Here is a 23489-nt window from a genome sequence, read left to right as displayed (position 1 = left end):
ACTAAGACTTCTTCATCTCTGTGTCGCCAGGGCCCAGCACAGGGCATGGCACAGAGCAGACACCACGTAACAGGCTGTTGAATGGTGCTGAATGATGTCACTGTCTTTCCCCAGCATCCCTACGATGACTACCTCCCCATCAGGGACTACACGTAACAGAAGCACATTCTGCCGAGTTAGCAAAATGTTGTCATAGGTCTAGTACCTTGGAATGCAAAATCATAGCAAGTTCTGGGAACTACTACCCAAGGAGATTGTTCAATTTTATTATTTTTGTCTCTCGACTTGATGCACAGGACACCCCACGTCAGAATCATCTAGCCCAGTCACTTAATTATATATATTGAAATAAAGATGACCACAAAGACAGAGATTGTATCACAAAACTTAGGTTGCAATCTACTGGACCTATAGTTCACTACTGTCTTTATAGATTCAACAGAAAGTATTAACTTGCCTAAGAATTTACTTATTCAAGAGAGCCGCCAAGACAGATTCACATAAAACCACAACACAGCCCTCCTCATCGTACCTTTGTCAATGGAGACGTGCAGCTGAGGATATATACTGTGATCACACTGATTCAATTTACGCTGTACTTTTAATGTTTCTACTAGCTGAAAGGAACACTATAATATGAATAGAGCTTTAAAATCCCATACGTTAAATCATGCAATCTAAAGATAACAACATTGAACAGCTCTGCATCTCTTCATCATTCCAATAATAGTGACATGGCTTTAAAAGTCCTTGAAAAGATACATATAAATTTTGTTAGCCTATCTCCTCAGGATGTTCAAAGAATAACAACCAAAATGAAAACAACATGAATTTCCATTTGTTTGGCATAAGTATGTACTCAGCTTGGTTGAGTTCTTTACTCTAGGGTGATTCCATAGTGTTTTAGTCTTTGGGTCTCAAAACAATTCCCAAGGTTACATACTTTCTGTTCCTGTCCTTTGATAGATGCATTCTAGCCTGGGTCAAAGTCAGCCCATTCCATGATCCAGCAGTGATATTTTCAGGACAGCACATGAGCAAAGCCTTTTATTTTTATATCCTTCCTTGAACAATATCTCCTCTGTGCTAGAAGCTAGAGTTTCAAAGATGACGCATATGAGGTTCGTGCTCTTGAGGGGCAACCCTTAACCCTATTTCTAATCATCACCCTGACCTTGGCTCACTGAGGTATGCAAACCCCTAAGTTACAATGAGGTTTAAAAAACGGCAAGTAGAATAATTATGTTACAACTTGTCAGTCAAGAAAGCAATCTACATGTTTGGTCTAATACAGGTACCAAAAACAGTGGAAAATACTGAATTCTAATTGTGTTATCCTTTCCTTAATCTTCTCTCCACGATTTAGCAGTGTAAATAGTGTTAGTACTTTTTTACAATAATCTTAATTCTTTTTTATAATAAATCGTTTTAATAATAATGACCTTAAATTCTCCATTTGGTATAATGTGGGGGTTAAGAATATGGATTCTGGATGAGTCTGTCTGGGTTGAAATCCTAGCTCTAAAGTTAACTAGCTGTGTGGTCATGGTCAAGTTACTTAACTCCACAATACTTCTGTTTCTTCATTGGAAAAATGAGGATAATAATACATAAACACCTAAGAGAGTTACATGAGAATTAAATGAGTTAATATGTGTAAAGCATTTAGAACAGTGACAGGCATGGAGTAAATGCTGCACATAGTTTGTGTTATCACCTCTAAGAATATTTTTTCCCTCTCTCCACCATTTTGATCTTTAGTTAATAATTACCCTTCCTGTTCTTGGGATCATCCATCATTCCTTTTTGCACTCCGTAAATATTTTCTTCAGCACTCAGTATACCCTAATAACTGTGCTAGAAGCTAGGGTTTCAAAGATGAAGCCTACAAGGTCCCTGTCTCTAACCCTAACCTTAACCTTGACTCAGCCAGATATGCAAACCCATAAATTACAGTGCAATGGGTAAGTGCTAAGATATCACCATGAATGGTATGACTTGGTGCCCTTAATTCTTTATCTCTGACATTCACTGGCTTTCTGTCTCCATCTTTCTACATCCAACAAATATTCATTCAATAAAGTATCACAAACTGCTGCTTTTTGGCAGGCACTGTATAAGCATTTGGGATATACCAGTGAGTAAAATAGACAAAAATTCCCTGTCCATGGATCTTAGACTTTAAGGGGAGGTGGAAGACAGACAATAAGTAAACGAATTAATTCTATATGTTAGAAGGTTATAAGGACTAAGGGGAAAATAGAGCACAGCAACAGCTGGTGGGTGCGGGTTACATTGTAAATAAGGTGGCCAGGGTGGACCTGCTGAGATGCTGAGATGTGAGCAAAGAATTGTAGAAGCTGTGGGAGGTAGTTCTGACGATACTTGGGTGAAGAGTGTAAGTGGGCCAGGTGGAGGGGCCAGCTAAGGCAAAGGCCCTGAGGTGAAGCATGGCTGCTGTGTTCCAGGAACAGTGAGATGGGCAGTGTAGTTTGAGCAACAAGAGTAGCTAAAGGAGAGTAACAGGCGAGCAGGTCTGAGAGGTAAGAGGATGGCTGGAACATATTAGGCCTCAGCGGCCACTGTGGTGACTTCTACTCTGAGTGACTTGGGGGAGCACAGGAGGATTTTGAGGCGAGGAGGGTCCTACCCTGAATCACATTTTATCAGGATCTCTCTGGCTGCTGTGGGAGGAATAAAGTGCAGAGGGAGAGAGGGCAGAGGCAGTAGGACAAGACAGGAGGTTGTTCCAGCAATGCAGGTGAGAGACGATGGTGGCTGAGACTAGGCTGGTAGAAGTAGAAGGGGCGAAATGGTTAGATTGGGGAATATGTTCTGAAGGTACAACCAAACAGGACTTGCTGATGACCCGGATGTGGGATGTAAGAGCTGAGGTATCAAAGGTAACTCCAGAGACTCTGGCCTGAGCGATTGGAAGAATGGCCCATTTGGGGCAGGGGGTGGGGAAAATCAGGACTGCAGTTTGGGGCCTGCTAAGTTTGAAATGTCTCCTAGCAATCCCAGTGGAGATACCAGGTAGTCGATTGGATAAATGAGTCTGGAGTTCCAGCAAAGCCCATGATGGAGGAGCTATCAGTACACAGATGGTATTTAAAGCCCTGAGATCATGAAGGACTAAGTGCAGACAGAGAAGACTTTCAGCCCCAAGCATTTCTCCCACAGGCATTATGAAGGGCAAGTAGCCGCATTTCTGTTTCGAATCCATGGACATACCTAACAATAAGGTAGGGGTACAATGAAAAGCACTGAGTTTATGACAAAGAAAGCTGGTCATGGGGACTCGACTCTTGTGTCCAAGAGCAAATCCCTTCAACCCTCTGGGTCTCAGTTGATTTATCTGTAAAAATGAAGAGTAATCCCTGCTCTGCCTACATCACATGCTGGTGGAAGTCTTGAATGCGACCGTGGATGGTAAAACGTCTTATAAACTGAAAAGCACTGCCCCAAAGTACAGGATGTCCTTACTTATGGTGCCCAGGCTGCAGAGCAAGCACCCACCTTTGCCTGTGGGCTCTGCCCTCGGGCCACTTGAGACTACACGCCCTCCCCCAAAGGTTGGTCTCTGCAAGGCCGCAGGAGACCTCTGTTCTAGCCGAAGGACTCGGTGTGTGCCCAAGGATTCTTTTGGAATCACGGAGAATGTGGCCAATCAGCTCTTTGTGCTTGCCCGCCACTTCCTCCCTGCCCATTATCTGGGTACTGCACGCAAGATCAGTCAGGGTGGGAAACGAACTCACTGCCCAGGCGGAGAGCTGCACTGGAGCAAGTGAGGGGCCAGCGTGAGCAGAGACGAAGGAAGTGTCACTTCCCTCTTTGACCAAGGTGGACACTGTGGCTCAGAGTGCTGAAGTGACTTGCTTGTGGTCACAAGGCAGTTAAGTAGCAAAGCCTTAAGGTTTGCTTGCCGTCTTATAGATAAAAGTCTTGCAGTTTTTGCCCAGAGGGAACACCTTATGCCCTTTAATTTGGGCAACAGCTGGCCATGATCTCTGAGCATTCACCGGAAAACACACACGAATCTGCAGGACACTTATTTGCTGGCAATAGTAAGGATTTTCAGTCTTAGAAAAAATAGGTAGGTCTACGCTCCAGAGTTTTCTTTTTCTTTTTTGGTTGGTGGGTGGGAAGCAGATTGGGGTGGGGGTAGGGAGTGGCGTGGCTACCCAGCCCACAGAACGAAGCTTCAGCAATGGGACATTGCCTATCTCTCCACCAGAGACCAACAGAAATAACTGCCTTCGGGGCTGAGATGTCATACCGAGATTTCAGATGAAAGCACAGGCCAGGAAGTGGCTTCTGAAGCAATAGAGAGTCTCTAAACACAGCTTGCAGCCTTTCCTGTGTGTGAGTGTGTATGTGTGTGCACAAGCGTGCACGCATGTTCAGGAGAGCAGTGAAGGAGTGAAAGGGTAATATTCAGTGAAATGGATCTCTTAGTGGATCTGACCCACCTGGAAGTAAAAGATCTTTCCCCTGTTTAAGTTCCCACAGTTCTTCCAGCTTGATGTGATCTTAAAAATGACTGCAGCAACATTTCCTTCTGACTGCTAAGCTGAATTTCCAAGATGCACTGGGTGCACTGTGGAGTCCTGAAGAAGCTGCAGGAAATTCCACGAGCACATGATCCGCTGTGGATACTTTTCTAAAAGCAGGTTTGAAAAGCAACATAAACCTTGCTTTGCTTTTTTTTTTCTTTAATGTCATTTCAAAGAGGTGGGACACCCTACACAGCCAAGCGCCTGAGACAGCCTCCAGCATCAACTAATCAGCAACGTCCAGAGCGGGGATTGGCCTGTTCCTTTTCATATAAGTAGCGATGAAATTACCTGAATTTAAGGAAAGGAAACACACAAATGAGTTTGTCTTGAAAAGCCTGGAAAAGCTGATCAGTCAGCTAAGAAGAGAATCTGTTTCTTCTTTGCCAGGGGAGTTATCTGATGGAACTGGACCCAACTCCCCAAGCCAGGACCTTGTGCTCACATGTTATTTTGCAGCACTCTAACTTAGAAGCTGGTCATAAAGTCATGGAAAAGTAGACATTTTTTTAAATCATTAAAAAAAGATAAAGATAAATGGCAAAGTTGAGAGTGTTGTTAATCTTTCTTTAATTTTAATCTTTATGGGAGGAAGGGTAGCATTGTAGAATTAGAGACCTAAGCTTGGCTTCTGATTCTGCCTTTTATTTGCTGTGTGACTTTGAGCAACTAGCTTCACCTCTCTGAACTTGTTTCTGTCTCTAAAAATGGCAGTGGCCTACGTGACAGGGTTGTGGTGAGGATTCAACGTGATCGCGCCATGTGAAGTCATTATCCATGTGCCTCAAACAGAGTAGGTCCTCAGTGGTGAGTGTTGTTAACATTCTTATTGCTGATTCTTTGGTCAGGGGTCAACCTAGTAGCCCTAACAGTTGTTAAATGCTTACTCATGTCAGAAAATATTATAAAGCAAATGTTTCCAACCATCTGACCAGTGTTTCTGTTCCATCCCTACCTGACCCCAAGGTCTTTCCTCCCATTATCCTTAATACAGGAGCCAGAGTGATCTTGTCAAAACACCTCTGCTCCAAATGCTGCCATGGTTCCCCTTGTGAGCGTAAAAGCCCAATCCTTACACGGCTCTCTAAGGGCCCACCCGGCCTCACCCCACGACTGCTGCAACCTTACCTCCTGCTGCTCTGCTCTCTCTCACGCCCATCATCTGATCCTGGCTGTTCTCCAAATGGGCTAGTCATACCCCTGCCCTAGGGCCTTTGTACTTGCTGTTCCCACTGCCTGGGATACTCTTTTTCCCAAATAGCCACTTGGTGTGCTCTCTTGTTTCCCTGAGGGCTCTGCTTAAACACCACATTATCCGTGAGGCCTTCCCTAGCCAACTACAGAAAAGAGCATCTCCCACGCCAGCCTTCTCCATCCACCTACCTGGATTTACTTATCTCCAGTGGAACTTATCATCTGACACACTATCCAGTGTTCTTATTTGTTTCTTGCCTTCCCCACCAACAGGACGTAAACTCCCTGAGGATAGGCACTTCCGTCTTTGTTCATTGTTCTATCCTGAGTGCCTCGAATGGTGCCTGGCCCATGGTAGGGATGGAATATACGTTTGTTGAATGAATGGTTAGGAAAAGAACCAAAAAAATTCTTACATCACCTTTTAGAAAAGGTAATAATTAACAATGTGAAACTGGCATCTCAGAAACGAATCTGAAAAGTACTAAAAACAATTGATGATAAAGCAAGGATAACTCAGGGTGTGTTTATGTATTGCTGTTTCAGATGACATGTCTGAAAATGAAGACAAGTTACAGGATGAAGTAAATTGAATTCTGTGAGACCCACATCTAGGTGCAGACAGCCTGACAGCCTATGTCCTAAACTCACTGAGGAAAGAGTTGGGAAATTCAGCTAGAGGTTCTTAACGAGAGTCTCCTGGGTGTGAAGACCCAGGTCTCCAACAGAGAGGCAACAGAGCCTTGTTCCTCAAAGTGTAGCCCAAGGACTGGAAGCCTCAGCATCCCCTGGTAGCTCCTTAGGAGTACAGAGTCTCAGGCCCCCTCCAGAGCTGAAGACCCCAAGATCTGTATTTTAACAGGATGCGCAAGTGACATGTCTGCACATGGCAGATGGAGAAGCCCTCACGTAGAGGACAGTGTTTAAGAGCCCTCGCTTGGGATCACAACTGCTGTTTCTCCGACACACTCGCTGTGAGATGTTGGACAAAGCATACAATTACCCTGAACCTCAGTTTCATCATCTGTAAAATGGGGGTCATAAAAGCACCCAAGCCATGGGTAAAGAAAAAGAAGAAGAGTTACAACTACAAAGATAACAATGGCTACCGTGTACCGTGTGTGTGTGTGCCAGACAGTAGTCTAAGCACTTTTACAAGTATGTAATTTATTTACTGAATCCTCACCATAAGCCTGTGGGGCCTGTGCCATCCTCATTCCCATTTTATAGATAAGGAAAGGGAGGCTCAAGTGGGTTGAGTGACTTAGCTGAGGCTACTCAGCTAGGAAGGCGCAGGGCCGGGATTGGTAACAGGAAGCATTCAACAACTAGTGGCTGCCATGAAGGGCTTTTTGCTCTTGTTCAGATCAATGACACAGTCTTTTCCATTTGCTCACTCTTCCCTTCCCACCTTTCCTGTAGCCCAGCCAGTAACCACTCCTCTCCCCTTCTGCCCCAGAACAAACCACCGATTCGCGGGATCAGGCCCGTCTGCCAGGCTGGCCTTCTCTAGAGAGCCTCCTGCCTCTGCTCCCGCCTCCAACCTAGCTCCCTTTCCTGCGCTCTCTCCACGGGACACCTTCCCCAACCTCAGGCTTGTGGACCTGTCAGAGGCCCTTCTCCCCCAGCTGCTTCTTAAACCTTTCCTTCCTTCGGCGGAAGTGAAGTCTGGGGCACTTCCTGGAGTGAACTGCGTGAGAAAGCCAAGACCAATGCAGGTCTGCCAGAGATCTTGGCATGGTCGCATTACAACACTCGACGTGGTGTTGTGTGCATGAGTGTGTGTGCATGCATTAGTGAATATATGTGATTGTGAGTGTGTGGGTGTGTGTGGGAATTAGTGAACGTGTGAGACTGTGCTTATATGTGTGTGAGTTTTAGATGAAGAGGGGGACATTACAGAAAGCCAAAGTACTGTACATAATAGATAAATTAAGTGGTGCACATTCACTTTACAGAAGGACACATCACTTGGTATGGTAGTTCTTAGCACGCTGAGGGCATTGAAAATATGATTCAACAGACTCATGCTATTTCAGTAATGAGAATATCATATAACATGTGGTTTGTAGGACACATACATATATGAGCACAAAGAAACACATACATACACATACACTTACATAAACAAGGCAATCTTGCCTTCCCTGATCTGGGCGGGTCTTATAAGGCCGGGTCAGGAAACCTTTTCCGTGAGGGCCACACAGTAACTATGCTCTGCAGTTGTGGCCCGACAGCAGCCACAGACCATATGTAAACAAACAGGCACAGCTGTGTGCCAATAAAACTTCATTTTCAAAAATAGGCAGGTGGCCAGATTTGGCTGCTGGGCCATAATTTGCTGACCCCTGATAGAAGGATTAAAGGGTGTATGTTCAATGGAATACTACATAGCCATTAAAAAGAATGATGTATGAGTATGGGGATGGAAAGCCATCCAAGATAGACCGTGATAAGTGAAAGGAGGCAAGTGCAAAACTCTGGGCATGGGAGGCTCCCTTTATTTTTAATATAAATAAACTGTATCTGTATATGTACATATGTAGAGAACAGGATCTATAGAAAATAAACAGTTAAAAGCAACAGCTACCTCCAATGCCGGGGTTTATGGGGGACAGTCACTGTATATGTTGTATGTTACTATAGTCCTGATGGTTTTTTAAAAGGCCAAATACATGTGTGTTCCCAGAAAAACGATATAGCTATTTCACATAGTATGTGTGCATTTTGAAAACTGTAATTCCTTCTATAAGTGCCGTTATTATTATTACTGTTATTTTTATATACTTTGAAGCAAACTAGTGTTCTCATTTAATTCTCACTTGATGCTAAGTTTTGTGAGGACAGGGATTTGTATGTCACTTTCCTGTAGCCTTGTAGCCTCAAGACACACGCATAAGGGGTACAGAGCAGGTGGCCCAGAATCGTGCACACGGTGTGGACTGTTGGTGCGTAAAGGATCTCTAGATTAGCGCTGAGTGGTGGAATTTGTTTCCAGAAACAGCAAAAGGTCCTGGCTTCATAGTAAAGGCCAGGGAATAAGTCCCACATCATTGAGTGTTTATTAGAAATGTCAGATTGTATTACAAAGGTGCTTGCTGTTGGCCAAGTTATATTTGTGTCATATCTTATTTAAAAATAACCTTTCAGCGAAGTGGCAAGAAAAAATTTATATGATATAGATCTAGATGGTTTAGAATAGAAACATAGAAGAGATAGAAATGTGTCATTTATTTCTAACCCAAGGTTGGTCTGTGCTTGTTCACTTTCACCAACCCACCTGGAACGGCAGACTCTCTCCCAGGCCCCTCAGTGACTCATTTTGAAAACTGACCCATGATCTGAAGTCCTCCAGCTCAGGGAGAACTTTTCATTTCCACTTTCTGTACCCTTTTATCAGGCAAGAAGACATACGCAGAGCAGCAATACCATGCCCCAAGCATGCTTCCATAGGAGATACCTGGGATGGCTTTCACAGCACATCACACCTTAGGGTCAGTGGAAAGAGCACTACTCTGGGAGTCAAGAGATCTAGATTTTAGTTCTGTCTCTGACACTTGACCATGTCAGCTTGAGCAAGTTACATCCCCTCTCTTGTTTCTAGTATCATAACCATTTACTAGCTGTCTGTACTTGGGGATGTGGGATCCTGGAAAAATTGCCTAGCCTCCCTGTGCCTCAGTTTTCCCATCTATAAAATGGAGATAACAATAGGCCTTTCCTCACAGGGTCGTTGTACACATTGAAGGTGCTTTCTGGTGCTCAGTGAGTTCTCAATGAGTGTTAGCTATAACTATCATAGGCTTTATCTTTCAAACAGTCCGTTTCAGTTCACAGAGAGCTTTGGCAGTCATGATCTCATCTATCTTCATAATCCTCTGGGAGCTGCTGATGGCACTATTATCACCATCCTCTTAGAGAAAGGAGGAGGCCAATGCTCAGAGTGGTTCATTGACTGACCTAAGGCCACACAGCAAGCATGCAAAACCAAAGCCTAACACTTGGGCTTTTCCCTCATGTTCTCTCTGCTCTTGGATTCAATCTGTAGATACTTCCTGAGTCCCTGCCCTTTTCCTAGGGATAGGGAATCAGACTGAGTCCTGGCCCTGGAGGAGATTGCAGCTAGGTCAGATAGAGAGAATGTTGTAGTGCTGTAGGCCCAACTAATTACCACAGAGTGGGATCAGTAACGTCAGAAGGTGGGTTCAAGATCCTGCGGAAAGCCCAGAGAGGGAGCGGAGTGAGCAGAGCCCGTCTCGAAAGCCTCACCCAGACAAGCCAGTCTTTGACACTAGGAAATGAAAATGCCTAAAAGGTAAAACATCTTTTTAGAAAGATCTCAGAGGAGAGAAAAGAGATAAAAGATAATTTAGCTTCTTGAAAATAGTCCTTCCTGTTCCACACATGGGCTATACTGTGTTCCCATCACCTTATTCCCCCAAAGAAAGAAAATGATGTCAGCAGGTTTATAACGCATGTCTACATACGCTAGAAGGTACCAGGACAAAGGATGAATAAGTGCTAAGAGGCGGTTGTCCTAGGGGTTTCCAAAAATAAGCAGCCCCTGAGTTACGGAGGAAAGAAAGGGCACTGTGGGTCAAGAGGCCTCAGTTTCAGTCTCGGCTCCGCAAACCAGTTCATCACACAACTGCACCTGAGTCATTTCCCTCCTCCGGGCCTCAGTGGCTCTATTGGTTGGTCTCAAAGGGCTTTTTTTTAGCACTAATGTTATAGGATACCATGATGTCCAAGAATAACTCAAATATCTGCTATTTAATAATGGAGCTTTTATTGGAAAACATCATTGCTGGATTGCATCTTGAGGATATTCTTGGGACTATAAAGGAGTACAACAGGAACCATTAGGCAACAGGCTGTTTTCACATATTCCCTTTACAGGGCTCCTCACCCATCTGCTTACTCTTTGTACTTCAGAGTAAATTAAGGATGTTAGTTCTATTTGTCCGAAAACAATGTCACACACAACAAATAAACTTTCATCCTTGTAATCGGCTCTATAAAAACACCTCCAGGTTAAAACTCGCATGCTGCTGTGCATAGAACTCAATTGAGAATACGTTTGTGCAAGCGTTTACATATAGGCACCAATCTCTCTCTTCTCTTCCCCTTCCCTCCCTCCCTTCATCCCCTCCACTCCCTCACTCCACGCCCGTCACCATCTAAGAAGTGATCTGGCTTTCCGGTTAAATGCCACCAGCATTCTCAAACAACATATGCTATGATTAATAAAATAATAAAGAGCCAAATCTGTGGCTTCCCAGCTCAAGGGGTTGGTTCATCAGACACTTTTCTATCTCTTTCCAAAGCCATGCTTCCCATGAGCCTCACTTTATGGCTGCTCCCAGAGATTACGCAGCTGCGCTCTTTGATGTAAACTATCCTGAATAAGCATCTCTTGCAAGTAGAAATCTGGCTCCAGGGGTTCCCACAGCCACCAGGCCAGATCCCCACAAGAGAGTGGTTCTCAAGTGAGCTTCTTTCCCCATCCTGGGTCTAAGGCCTAGCTGGGTAGGCAGGAGAGTAGTCGCGTGAAGTGTGACTATCCACACATTTCCTGTGTTTCGCCTTCCCTCTCCTCAGCCTCTAGAGGTTTCCCCAGCATGGTCCTTATACCTGGTTCCAACAATGACGCAACCTGTTTCCATACTCTTCACACCAGAAGAGGGAACTCCCCACCGCAAGCACCATTTCTTTTCCCGCCTTCCTCTCTTGTTCACCTTTCATTCTCCTTTGGATCTTTTTTCCTTTTCATTTCCCTATGGCTTTAGCAATCTGAACTTTCCAGGACAGTCTTCTTCCCCATTTTTCTCGGTATGTCCAATTACTGTCACCATCATCAGCACCATCGTCATGGCTCACATTCATTGAGTGCTTTTTATGTGCCCAGTGCCATGCCAAACCTTCCCTTCTGTGATCCTGCAGCTTCCTCACCAAAGCCCTGAGGAGAGGCATTATTAGCAGCCCTGTCTATAGAGGAATCAATGGGGACAGAGTTTACACATCTTGCCCAAGGTTACATAGCTAATAAGCGACAGAACCAGGATTCAGAACCAGATCTGCCTGGATGCCAAGCCCGTGAACTTCACCACCACACTATATGGCCTCAATACTGTCAGACCACGTGGCCTAGAAAATATGGGCCCCAATATCCTGGTTTAGATTTACCAGTGGGTTGCATGAGTATTCTCAGTCATACTGGAGAGGTTTGCTGAATGAAATCCAAAATGCCTAGGAGTAACTTTAATTAGAACCATGTGAGACCTGCGAAAGGAGAACTATAAAACCTTACTGAGAAATATGTAAAAAAGACGAGTAAGTAGGGAGACACACCACGTTCCTGAATTGGAAAGCTGACTGTGGTGAAGAGAAATCAATTCGCTCTTCAATTATTTATAATTTTAGTTAAACTCAAATCAAAACACTAACAGAATTCCTTTGGGGACTTGACAAAACAATCCTAAGATTTAGTAGGAAAAACAAATAGAAGAAAATTGTATAGAAAACTTTGAAAAAGAAGAGTAATGAAGAGGAATTAGCCCTATCAGACATTAAAGTTTTTATTTATAGTCCACTGCATTCAAAATACATGTTATAAATCCACAATTATTAAAGCACTAGGATACTGGAACAAATTTAGATACACAAATCAATGAAATCATATATATCCCCCATGCTGATCTGACTATGTATGTGAAACTAATATATGATAAAGGAGGCAGCTTAAATCAAGGAGAAGAAAAAGGTTATTAATAAATGGCATTGGGACAAGTGGTTAACTATCTAGGGAATAATAAATGAAATTCTTAATATATACCATGAAGTAATTTCTAGATGAATTATTGAGTTAAATGTTGAAAAAATTCAAAGCATAAAACTAGAAGAAAACAGAAATAAATATTTACCAAATCTTCTAATAGGAATAGGAATTTCTAAATTTAGAAATAATGGAAGAAATAATTTAGAACATTAATAAATTTGACTTTATATATATTAAAAACGCTTCTAAAACAACGAAACCACTCAATCAACCCATAATCAAACTTAAAAGGAAATTTGAAAACTGATAAAAATATTCATAATAAATAAAAGATTCCTATCTTTAACATATAAATCACTATTATAAATCTATATGGAAAATACTAATACTCAAATAATGGGACAAAATACTGAACAAATATTCATTAGATACAGACTATATTTCAAGAAATGTGCTAGGAACTATGGAATATAAAGTTTATGAGAACGTTACATGCTTCTTGAAGGGCTTGAAATCTACAGAGAGTCAAACATGAAAAAAAGCGGCCCAGCTAAGTGTTATGTTGCTGTGATAGAAGTCTGAATGAGGAAGAAGTGGAACATGGGGCAAGCAGAAGTCAATTTCACCAAGATTGGAGGAATCAAGTTTCATGGAAGAAGTGACTCCTGACCTACTTTTGCAAGATGAGTGGAAATTCCCCAGCTGCACAGGAGATGCAATATAAGGGTATTCCAGAAAGGTGGAACAACTCAAGTAGACCCAGAGACATAATGTACACGTGTGCATGTGTATGTGTGTGTGTGTGTATGTGTGTGTGTGATGTTGGATGGGGATGAGATTTTTCAGCTGGAACTATTGAAGCTACACTTAAGGGCCATAACATGGCTGACCTTACTCTTTATCTTCTAGGCAATGGAGAGTCCAAGCGTTATAAGCAGGCAATGCTGTGAACAAATATGCATTTTAGAAAAACATTCTGGCTGTGGGAGAAAGGATACATTGGAGGGCAGCAAGATCTGCAGTCCTGAGATCAGTAGGGAGGTTGTCAAAGCAACTCAGGCTAGAAATGATTAGATGCTGACTTAAGACAATAGCAATGGGGAAGGAGAAGGGCATAATTCGAAAGACATTGAGGACAATACAGAAAAGAAATCCAAGCACCTAATATGGAAAACATGTAAAACTGTATCACTAATCCGAGGCCAGCCCGGTGGTGCAATGGTTAAGTGCGCATGTTCTGCTTCAGTGGCCCGGGGTTCATGGGTTCAGATCCTGGGTGTGGACATGGCACTGCTTGGCAAGCCATGCTGTGGCAGGCGTCCCACATATAAGGTAGAGGAAGATGGGCACGGATGTTAGCTGAGGGCTAGTCTTCCTCAGCAAAAAGAGGAGGATTGACAGCAGTTAGCTCAGGGCTAATCTGCCTCAAAAAAACAAAACAAAACTGTATCACTAATCAAAAAACACAAATTAAAAATCTAAAAGATACCACTTTTCAAGCTACCACATAAATCAAAATGTTTTAAACATGACAATATACAATACTAACAATGTTGGGGCTAAACTCACTTTTATATATTGTTTCAATAACCACCTAAGCTGTCAAATTAATATGAAAATGGTTATGTTAACTGTGGTATATCCACTGGGTGGAATATAATGCAACTATTACAAGGATATTTCTGAAAAACTGATAATGACGTGGGTAAATGCTTATGACATAGCATCTACGTTCATGCATTCAGTCAATAGACTTTTATTGATCAACTAGTATGCACCAGGTTCTAGGAAGAGACTGGTTGTACAGCAGTGAAAATTACGTAAATGGTTCCCATCCTCATGAAGGATGAACAACAAAATAATTTTACTTAAACAAACAGTAAAAAATGGTGAGGAGTACTATGAAGGAAGAGACCATGGTGCCATGATTGAGAATAAGAGGCGGGATGGGGTGAACATACAGAGACAAAGCAGCCAAGGATGATATCTCTGAGAGGACATTTTAACAGAGATGTACAGATGACAAGGAGATGGCCATATGAAGACCACAAGAAATGGCACTCAGGGAAAAGGAAAAAGGCAGTGCAAAGGCACTGAGGAGGAAAAGCACAGGACATATGAGATTAGCTGAAAGAATATCATTTGGACTCCGAATCTGTGGGTGATAGGCATGGTAGGAGGTGAGAGCAGAGATGTGGGCAGAGGCTTGACCAGGTGGGTCTGACAGGCCATGGTGGGGAATATTAGGCCTATTCTAAGTGCAATGGGAAGATAGTTCCACTTTTATTTTTTGAATAGGGAATACATCTACATGGTTCAAAAGTCCAAACAATACAAAAAATGTTTACTGTGATGAGTCTTGCTCTCCCCGTTGTATCTATCCACTGGATAGTTCCCCCTACTCATCCACAACTAAACATTTTCATTAGTTTCTTATGAAGGCTTTCGGAGTTTTGATGCAGATACAAATATATACTGTTGATTTGTCTCCAGGTAGTATGGCAAAAGTTACATACCATTCATATTACTCTATACGTTGGATCTTTCCCATTTAACAATATATTTTGGGGCTCTTTCCATTTCATTGCATGGCTGCCTTCCTCATTCATTTTTATAGTAGTTGTATAGTATTCCATCATACGGTGGTACACAATTCATTTAAGCATTCAATGGTTAGCTATTTAAGGATTTTTATCACGTAATATGATTTAAATTTTAGAAAGATTATGGATGCTGTGTAGAGAATGGATTGGAGGGGGCAAGAGTTAGAGACTATTGTCATAGCCAGGTAAAAGAGGATTGTCTGCTAAGCCCAAGGGATGGCAATGGAGATATAAAGAAGTGGGTCAATTCAAGATATAAGGTAGGGTAGAATAGGCAGGACTTGGTGAATGATTGGATGTGAGAGGTAAGGGAAAGGGAGGCATGAAGGATGACGCCTCAGTTTTTGGATTGAGCCACTGGTGGAGAGTGGTACTATTTTCTGAAATGGGCAAGACTGGAGGAGGCAGATATGGGAGGGGAAGTCAACAGTTCTGTGCAGACCTGCTGGGTTTGAGATGCTTATGAAACATTCACATCGAGATGTCAAGTAGGCAGCTGGATTTGTAAACCTGGATCTTAAAGAAGTTTGTACTAGAGATAGAAATGTGGGAGACATCTGCGTGTCACTCATATTTAAAGTCATGGAAATGGGTACAATCACTGAAAACATGAACGCAAAGTAAGTGGAGGAGAGGGGAAAACACCAGCTTTGCAGAATCCCCACATTCGATGGTCAGACAAAAGAAGCTATGTTGACAAAGGACATGAAGAACAAGTGGGAAGCTAATCAGAGGAAAACTGGGACAATGTGGTGACAGAGAAGCCAAGGGAAGTGAGTGTTTCAAGGAGGAAGTGGTTGACTGTGTGGGCTGATGCTGATAGGTCAAAACAGATGAGAACAAAGAATGGTAAGTACAAAAGGCAGGGTACCAGATTGTAAAGCCCCTTAATTATATATGTGTGTGTGTTTATACACTGTATAGATACACACATATACATATATGCACATATGCAAATATATACCTACCTATACACACACACACACACATATACACATGCATATATAACGATGCATAGAAAAATCACTATACATAGAAAATACCTGAAAGGAAGTATGCTAAAACATTATCAATAATCAAGATTCAGAGGTCAGACTATGTGATTTCTCTCTTTATCTCATTTTTCTATATTTCCCAGTTTTTTATAAGGAGCATTTATTACTTCTATAATGGAAAATTGCATTAAAAAATAGGAGATGGCTTTGCTGATCTTGATTTGTGGCCCTGACTTGGGGACAGAAATGTAGTTTGACTAAGGATCTGCTAGAAGACTATGAAATCTCTTCTGTTTGGGAAATGAAACCTGTACCTTCAGGGAGGCTTCTCCAACAGCTGCATGCCGTGTGGATGGAGTGTGAGGGCAGGAGAGGAGAGGGGCAATGGAGGCTAGGAAGCCCGGCCCTTCTGCAAGCTCTTAAGCCTTCTATTTGGTTTGCGGCCCCAATGTAATCAAGAGTCACACTGCTGTGGCTCTTATCTTGAAAGTGAAGCGATCTAGAACAAATTCTCTTCAGTGCAAGCAGGATAACCTTAGAGAGTTCAACTTGAGCCACTGTCTATTAGGCGCTGCCTCTAAAATGTGCATCACGCTAATCCCCTTGTCCACTGTGGCCCTCGGGAACTCGGTGACTGACTCACAAATTTCAGTCTTGCCCCTTTCACAGACACCACAGCGGTCATTGCCTTGACCAATCCAAGAAAATATTCCCCTGAGCACATATGGAAGCTGCGTTGCTAGTCATCTCTCCCGGTGGCTGGAACGCTCATTTGGCTAGCACCCTGCCGAGGCATCACTAGGCAAGCTCTTGTTTTAATTGCCCAGAGGAGCAACTGCCAAACGTGATCAGTATATAGTCTATTTTGGCAAGACAAAAGATCCTACAGACCAACACCCAAAGCTCAGCCATTGTCAACACCCCAATTACCTGGAAGACTCAATGGGAGGACAAGCACTGTCAGTAAGTGGAAGTGGTGACCTCACTCCTGTCACCCTCCTCCACCTCGCCTTTTCACGGGCACTGTCCCATGAAGTATGCCATTCATTTCGGTACCTGTGGCAGGCTGAATAAGACCTCGTCTCCTGAGATGCCCATGACCCAGTCCCTGGAGCCTGTGAATATGTTACCTTACAGGGCGAAAAAAAGGGCACTTTTGTCCATCATGGATTTTTTTTTGGCAATAATCTCGATTTTTTAAAATACTGCATTAAAATGTTGTTTACCATCAAGGGACATAACTCAGTAATCAACAGTGAGTTTCCAGGCCTCCTTAAATTGTGTGCCCTATGCAAGTACCTCACTTGCCTCACCCTGGTCCCCATCTTGCATAGACTAGTAGAACTAATCCCACCCCTCTTTTTTTTTTTTTTTTTTTTGAGGAAGATTAGCCCTGAGCTAACTGCTGCCAATCCTCCTCTTTTTGCTTAGGAAGACCGGCCCTGAGCTAACATCCGTGCCCATCTTCCTCCACTTTATATGTGGGACATGTACCACAGCATGGCATGCTAAGTGGTGCCATGTCCGCACCAGGGATCTGGGCTGGCGAACCCCGGCCGCCGAAGCGGAACGTGCACAATTAACTGCTGCGCCATTGGGCCAGTCCATCCCACCACTCTTTAATCACCCATTTCTAAATTTTTCTGCTCCCTAGACTGTGATCCCCATAAGAGTTTAGACCACAGCAGATTCCCCACTGTATCCCTAGCACCCAGCAAAGAGCCTGGCACGGAGGAGGTGCTCAGTAGACTGCATGAGAACCAGTGGGAGGTGTTATTTGAGTTTTCATCTGAATTCAAAATATATAAATGAGGTATTTTGGTGAAAAGTAAAGGATCACACACACACATATGCATACACACACACACACACAGAATAAAAATACATTTCTAGAACCATCGATGAAACCATAGAGGAGACTATGGACCAGTTGGCACTGGCCCTGGAGCAGCAGTTGTCTACAGGGTTTCCTCAGAGTACTGCAATCCTGGAGAAGATGACCAGGGTTGTAGGCCCTGAAATCCCTGCCTCACATTCCAACCAACCTGAGTGAATCCCAATCTTCCACTACTAGCCCCTTGTCTAGTTGTAGAATGCAGATCAACCCTCCTTGAATGTGGATCACCCGACTTTGGAGGGCATCCCCTGGGCCATAGAGATCACATGTAGGGGAAGGGCATGGCACCCTGCAAAGGCCAGGCCCAGGCAGAAAGGCAGTTATAGATCTTGAGGATGAAACTGGAGTCACTCTTTGATCTGCTAGGCTTATATAAAGAGAGTATAGGGCCCAGATTGGCTACCAGGGCTCCAGATGCCCAAGCCATCAGGAGAATAAAGGGAGGGCTTGCATCTGAATAAACTGGCATGAGGTAGGATTCAAGCTGGGCAGTAGGTTGCCCAGACTGAAATTTTCCCATGCTAGCTGTGGTAGGTTGAATAATGGCCCCCCCTAAAAGATATCCACGTCCTAATTAATCTCTGCAACCTGTGCATATTATCTTATACGGTGAAAAGGCACCTGGCAGATGTGATTAAATTCAGGATCTTGAGATGGGGAGATTATACTGAATTATCTGTGTGAGCCCTAAATGCAATCACATTTAGCCTTATGAGAAAAAGGCAGAGGGAGATTTGACACACACAGAAGAGAAGGCGACACGTCCACAGAAGCAGAGATTGGAATGATGTGGCCACAATCCAAGGACTGCCAGCAGCCACTAGAAGCTGAAAGAGGCAAGGAACCAATTCTCCCCTAGAGCCTCCGGAGGAGGTGGGGCGCTGCCAACACCTTGATTTTAGCCCAGGGAAGCTGATTTTGGACTTCTGTCCTCCAGAACTGTGAGAGAATAAATTTCTGTCATTTGATGCCATCAAACATTGTTAAATTGTTTCAGCAGCCACAGGAAACAATACACTAACTTACCAGGATGGGGATTGGGGTGTGCTCTAAACTTCAGTCACAAGATTTGAGTTCAAATCCTTGTTCTGCTAATTGGGCTAGTCATTTTACCTCCCTGGCCCTGGTTTCTCAATCTGTAAATTAGCATTAATCACATCTAATTTACAGGGGTCTTGGAGTATCAATCACAATGACAGCTAATGTTTGCTGGGGCTTACTCCATGCCAGGGACAGCACGAGGCTCTCGGCATGCATTGCCCCTTTGACTCCTCACAACCATCCTTGCAAGGTGGGTATCGTGATCCCCTTTGGATGAGCAAAGAAAAGGGGCTCAGCCAGAATCTTGATTCGCCCAGGGATACACAGCCATGAGACAGAGACAGGACTCATGCCCAGGGTTGGTTGACCCCTGAGCCTGCACTCTCCACTGTGTGGCTGGCCTGCCTCTCAGACTCTGCCTGAGTGGCATTAAATGAATGAATGGGAGGTTAAAGAGCTTTGCAAACTATAAAGCAATGTGAAACATAGGATTGTGCAAATGGATATTTGGAGTGTTCATTTCATTCTTAAATTTGGACATAGAAACACAGAAATAAGCACTTTTAAGAACTGGCCTCCTTAAAACTGGAATTGATGTAAATGAAAATTGCTGACCCTCATCCTCACCTTCTGAACTCTGCTAGGTAATCCATCCCACGTGAAACAGCAGAGAAGAATGTCACGTTTCTGCAGAAACAAACTTGAGCTACCCCAATTAGGGGGGCAAGTTTTCTTTTGTATTTATAGGCCACACACACTCCATTGAACACATTCCCCAATCTAATGCTAATTTCAATTTCCTCACATTAGTTTGAGCTCTCTTTCTTATTTTGTAACTGTCTAATCTGTAATTTTCTAGGCTTGTCTAAAATTCCTGTTATGGTAGTTTCATTCACAGGAATCCAATATCTCCAGGAGCCAGTAACACCTGTACTACACTGTATTTATATAAACATAATTTCTTCATTCCTCTTTTCTCTTCCTAGACTGCCCATAATGCGCTCCAAGACAGGAGATAGGTAGCTTGTTGAATTCACACATGCCTTTAATTAAATTAAACATAACTTTAGGGTAGTTCAAAGTCTGGAATTGAACACTAAGTCCTAACTTGTAACGTCTAAATCTTTGCTGCCTTGACACCATTTTCTAATAACTGCAAGACAGGCTGGAGCTGAACAGCATATATGGTTGGCTTAATGAAGTTTAGGGAAATAGGCTCATTAATGCAGCAGTGGAAGGAACTTCCATTTTCTACATCACGAGTCATGATTTTTACCATCTTTCAGCACTAACATTAAAATCTTTTAGGTTCTACCAAGACGCCAAGTCACAGAGTGCATGGAAATCCAGAAGTTCCTGTAATTGCTTATAAAATGCAATTGCCATCTTCTTCTTTCTCAGTATGGGACTGCCAACAGCATCAGCCTGTCACTGGGAGCTATGCACTGTGGTTCGCTCTGTTTTGGGTTGTAAGTAAATGGTAATTAAGAAAAGAAAGAAAGAGCGGGAAGTTGAATCAAATGCTCCCTAATAGCAGATTGCATTCTTTCTGCTTAGAGTGACACAGCGTACGTTTGCCACCTCATTGTTTTCTGTGTGACTTAGAGAAAAAAGAGTCGAATTAGTGTAAATCTTTAGTGATGCAAAGAGTTGAACAGACTTGTTTAAAATGTCAGTCCAACCAGGCAGTCATTCTTGGGAACAAATGATCATAGTTATACAGTCATATTTTACATTTATATCACACAAGATCTTTTGAAAGCACTTTTCTACTTCTTTCTCATTTAAAGTGATAGAAAGCAAAACAATGATTCTGAGGCTATTTCTTGCCCTTGTTTCAAATTCCAAGAAAACGTTTTGACAGGATCTGACCCTGCACTTGCATGGCGCATTTCTCTCACCTTTTCCAAATCCCAGCCCTGTTGGGATTCTGTCTTTATTTAACATTTTAGTATTTTGCTCATCACGGAATGTTTTGCACTCATTTTGATTTTTTTAAATTACTGCATTTAGATGGTAATCATCTCGATTATTGAGGGGATTTTATTTTTGCAGCTCTTTAATTTTGTGCCCAGGACAAGTGCCTCATCCTAGCCTTGGCCTTGACTCTGAGTAGTGTCTGGCAAGCAGCATGAACTGAATAAGCATGTGTAAGTTGATCCAGCACATAGGCGGGGGCATCACACTTGGCTTATGCAGGCCCCAATAACATGGGCACATTCATTGCAGAAGAGAAAAGCTGGTAAGGGAAAGCAAGTCACAGAAGGCCAGGAGCACCGTCCCCAGGAAATGCACATTTTTCAGTAGCTATTATTAGTAGGATTCTATTGTAACCATGTGCGTCCCTGTGTTCTGTGTGTCCCTGCACGTGGAACCAAGGTGGTCTGGTAGCAGTCAATGGAGAAGAGGCTACAAAATGAAGAGAAAGAGTGGCCAGCTTCCCCTCACGGCACTGGTTTGGGGATCTATCCTGCTACAGCCAGCCTGTTTTTTTGAGTCCTCCAACGTACTGTTTTTGATCTGTTCAGATCTTTGCTTATTTGGTGAAGCCACAGCTCCACAAGTGGGCAAGTGCCTGTTGGGTTTAGCCGGTTATAGCTGGACAAGAATGGTGAACCTCTTTTAGGATAGCCCCTCTTCTATTCTAAAAAGCTGCCTAATCGGAGAAAATGAGCAACTGCCTGGAATGCAAACTCAGACCGTGCACAACTGAAAATCCTAATGCAACCACACCCTTCAGGAGGTTTTTACTGGTTATTAATTAAACTTGTGATAGAAATAAGGGACACACAGTATCAGCATCACCACTGAGAAAAATTTGAAAAGCAGCGTGTTTCATAGACAAAGAAAAAATATCACAAAATAAACCTAGATAATCACTGATTAAAACCTGTAACTACAACGTTTTTCATACACACCATGCTGAAATTCTAATTTTTATTTTGAACGCCCATGAAGTACAGCTAAGCTGGCCAGAGTTCTTTTCTGTGGCAGAATACAATGGCATAGAGGTGGGGAGGGAGCCTAATGTCACGGGAAGTACACAGGCTTGAGGTAAAACAGATCCGGATTCCAGTGCCAGGTCTGCCACTGACAATGCATATGGCATTGGGCTAGTGCCTTTGTTCTCTGAGCCTCTGCTTCCTCATCTCTAAAACGGGGCTATTCTCCACCTTATAAGCCTGCTAAGGATATTAAATGAAATATCCTATGTAGGAGCACAGACCAATACTAGTTTATACTAGTTTTCTCCCCCTTCCTGACCTTCATTTCCATCCAGCAGCTAAAGGAAGCAAAGGGAAGCATGTGGTAGGAACCAGATCTGGAGGCTAAAGACAGTATGTTAAAAGAGTATATCATCCACAGTTGTTTAATACAGTACACATTTTATTAAATAAACTGGAATTCAGGAAAGTACTCTCCCTAAAGTTGGAAAATAGTCTCAGGACTTCTGGTTCCAGATGACTGCCTGAGCACATGTGTTTACTTCTCTGTCCTGCAAGGATCCAATCAAATCACATTAAAGATACATTGGGAAGCAGCATAGTACATTGGTTAGGACCAAACTCCCTGGTGTCACCCAAAATATGTAGTCATCCGTCGCTTAATGACAGGGATACATTCTGAGAAATGTGTCGTTAGGTGATTTCGTCATTGTGCAAACATCATAGAGTGTACTTACACAACCCTAGATGGTATAGCCTACTACACACCTAGGCTATATGGTACTAATCTCATGGGACCACCACTGTATATGCGAAACGTCATTATGCAGGGCATGACTGGAAGAAGGCTCAAGGGAGGTGGGAGACACTGTCTTTGGCAGAGCCCCTGAGAGCCTCCAAGCTCAGAATCAGAAGGTGCTAAGAGCAAAAATAAGGTGTGGGAAAGCAATCAGGGTAGTCACATTAGAGGACTGTCAATGGGTAATGGAGTCAGTTGTCCTCTTCCCCTCTTCCACAGACACAAAGTAGTAGCTGCAATATTTGTTCCTAGCTGGAGTCCCAAGAACTGTTTCCTAAAGAGAGTAGAAACAGTATGGAGAGAGTATGGGTATTACAGCTCGGTAAAGAGGCAGGGCACAGAGTGGGGTGACACTAGGCCTCCTTTGAAGTGGGGGGAAAAAAAGCAAGGAAAGACAGCTCCACCAAGGAACGGAATACATTCAAGTCTTCTACTTCTAGAATAAATTCTGAAATACCCTTCCTTCAAAGTAAAGATCTCCTTACTTTAGCTTACGTGGAGGAGTCCTGAGTCAGCCTGCCTTCTTTCCACTAAGACATCCTAAAGAGAAGCCTGCCAGTTGACAGGATAAGCTCACTTCCACAGAGTCTACATTCAGCACTCCCAATCCAGAGAGTAGCCTGTGGGAGAAATGCACATATACAACTATGAGAGAAACTCATGCCAGCTACTGTTCTAATC

Source organism: Equus asinus, chromosome X (genome assembly GCF_041296235.1).
Source record: "Equus asinus isolate D_3611 breed Donkey chromosome X, EquAss-T2T_v2, whole genome shotgun sequence".
In the NCBI taxonomy this organism is placed as follows: domain Eukaryota; kingdom Metazoa; phylum Chordata; class Mammalia; order Perissodactyla; family Equidae; genus Equus; species Equus asinus.
This window is presented reverse-complemented; position numbering follows the sequence as displayed.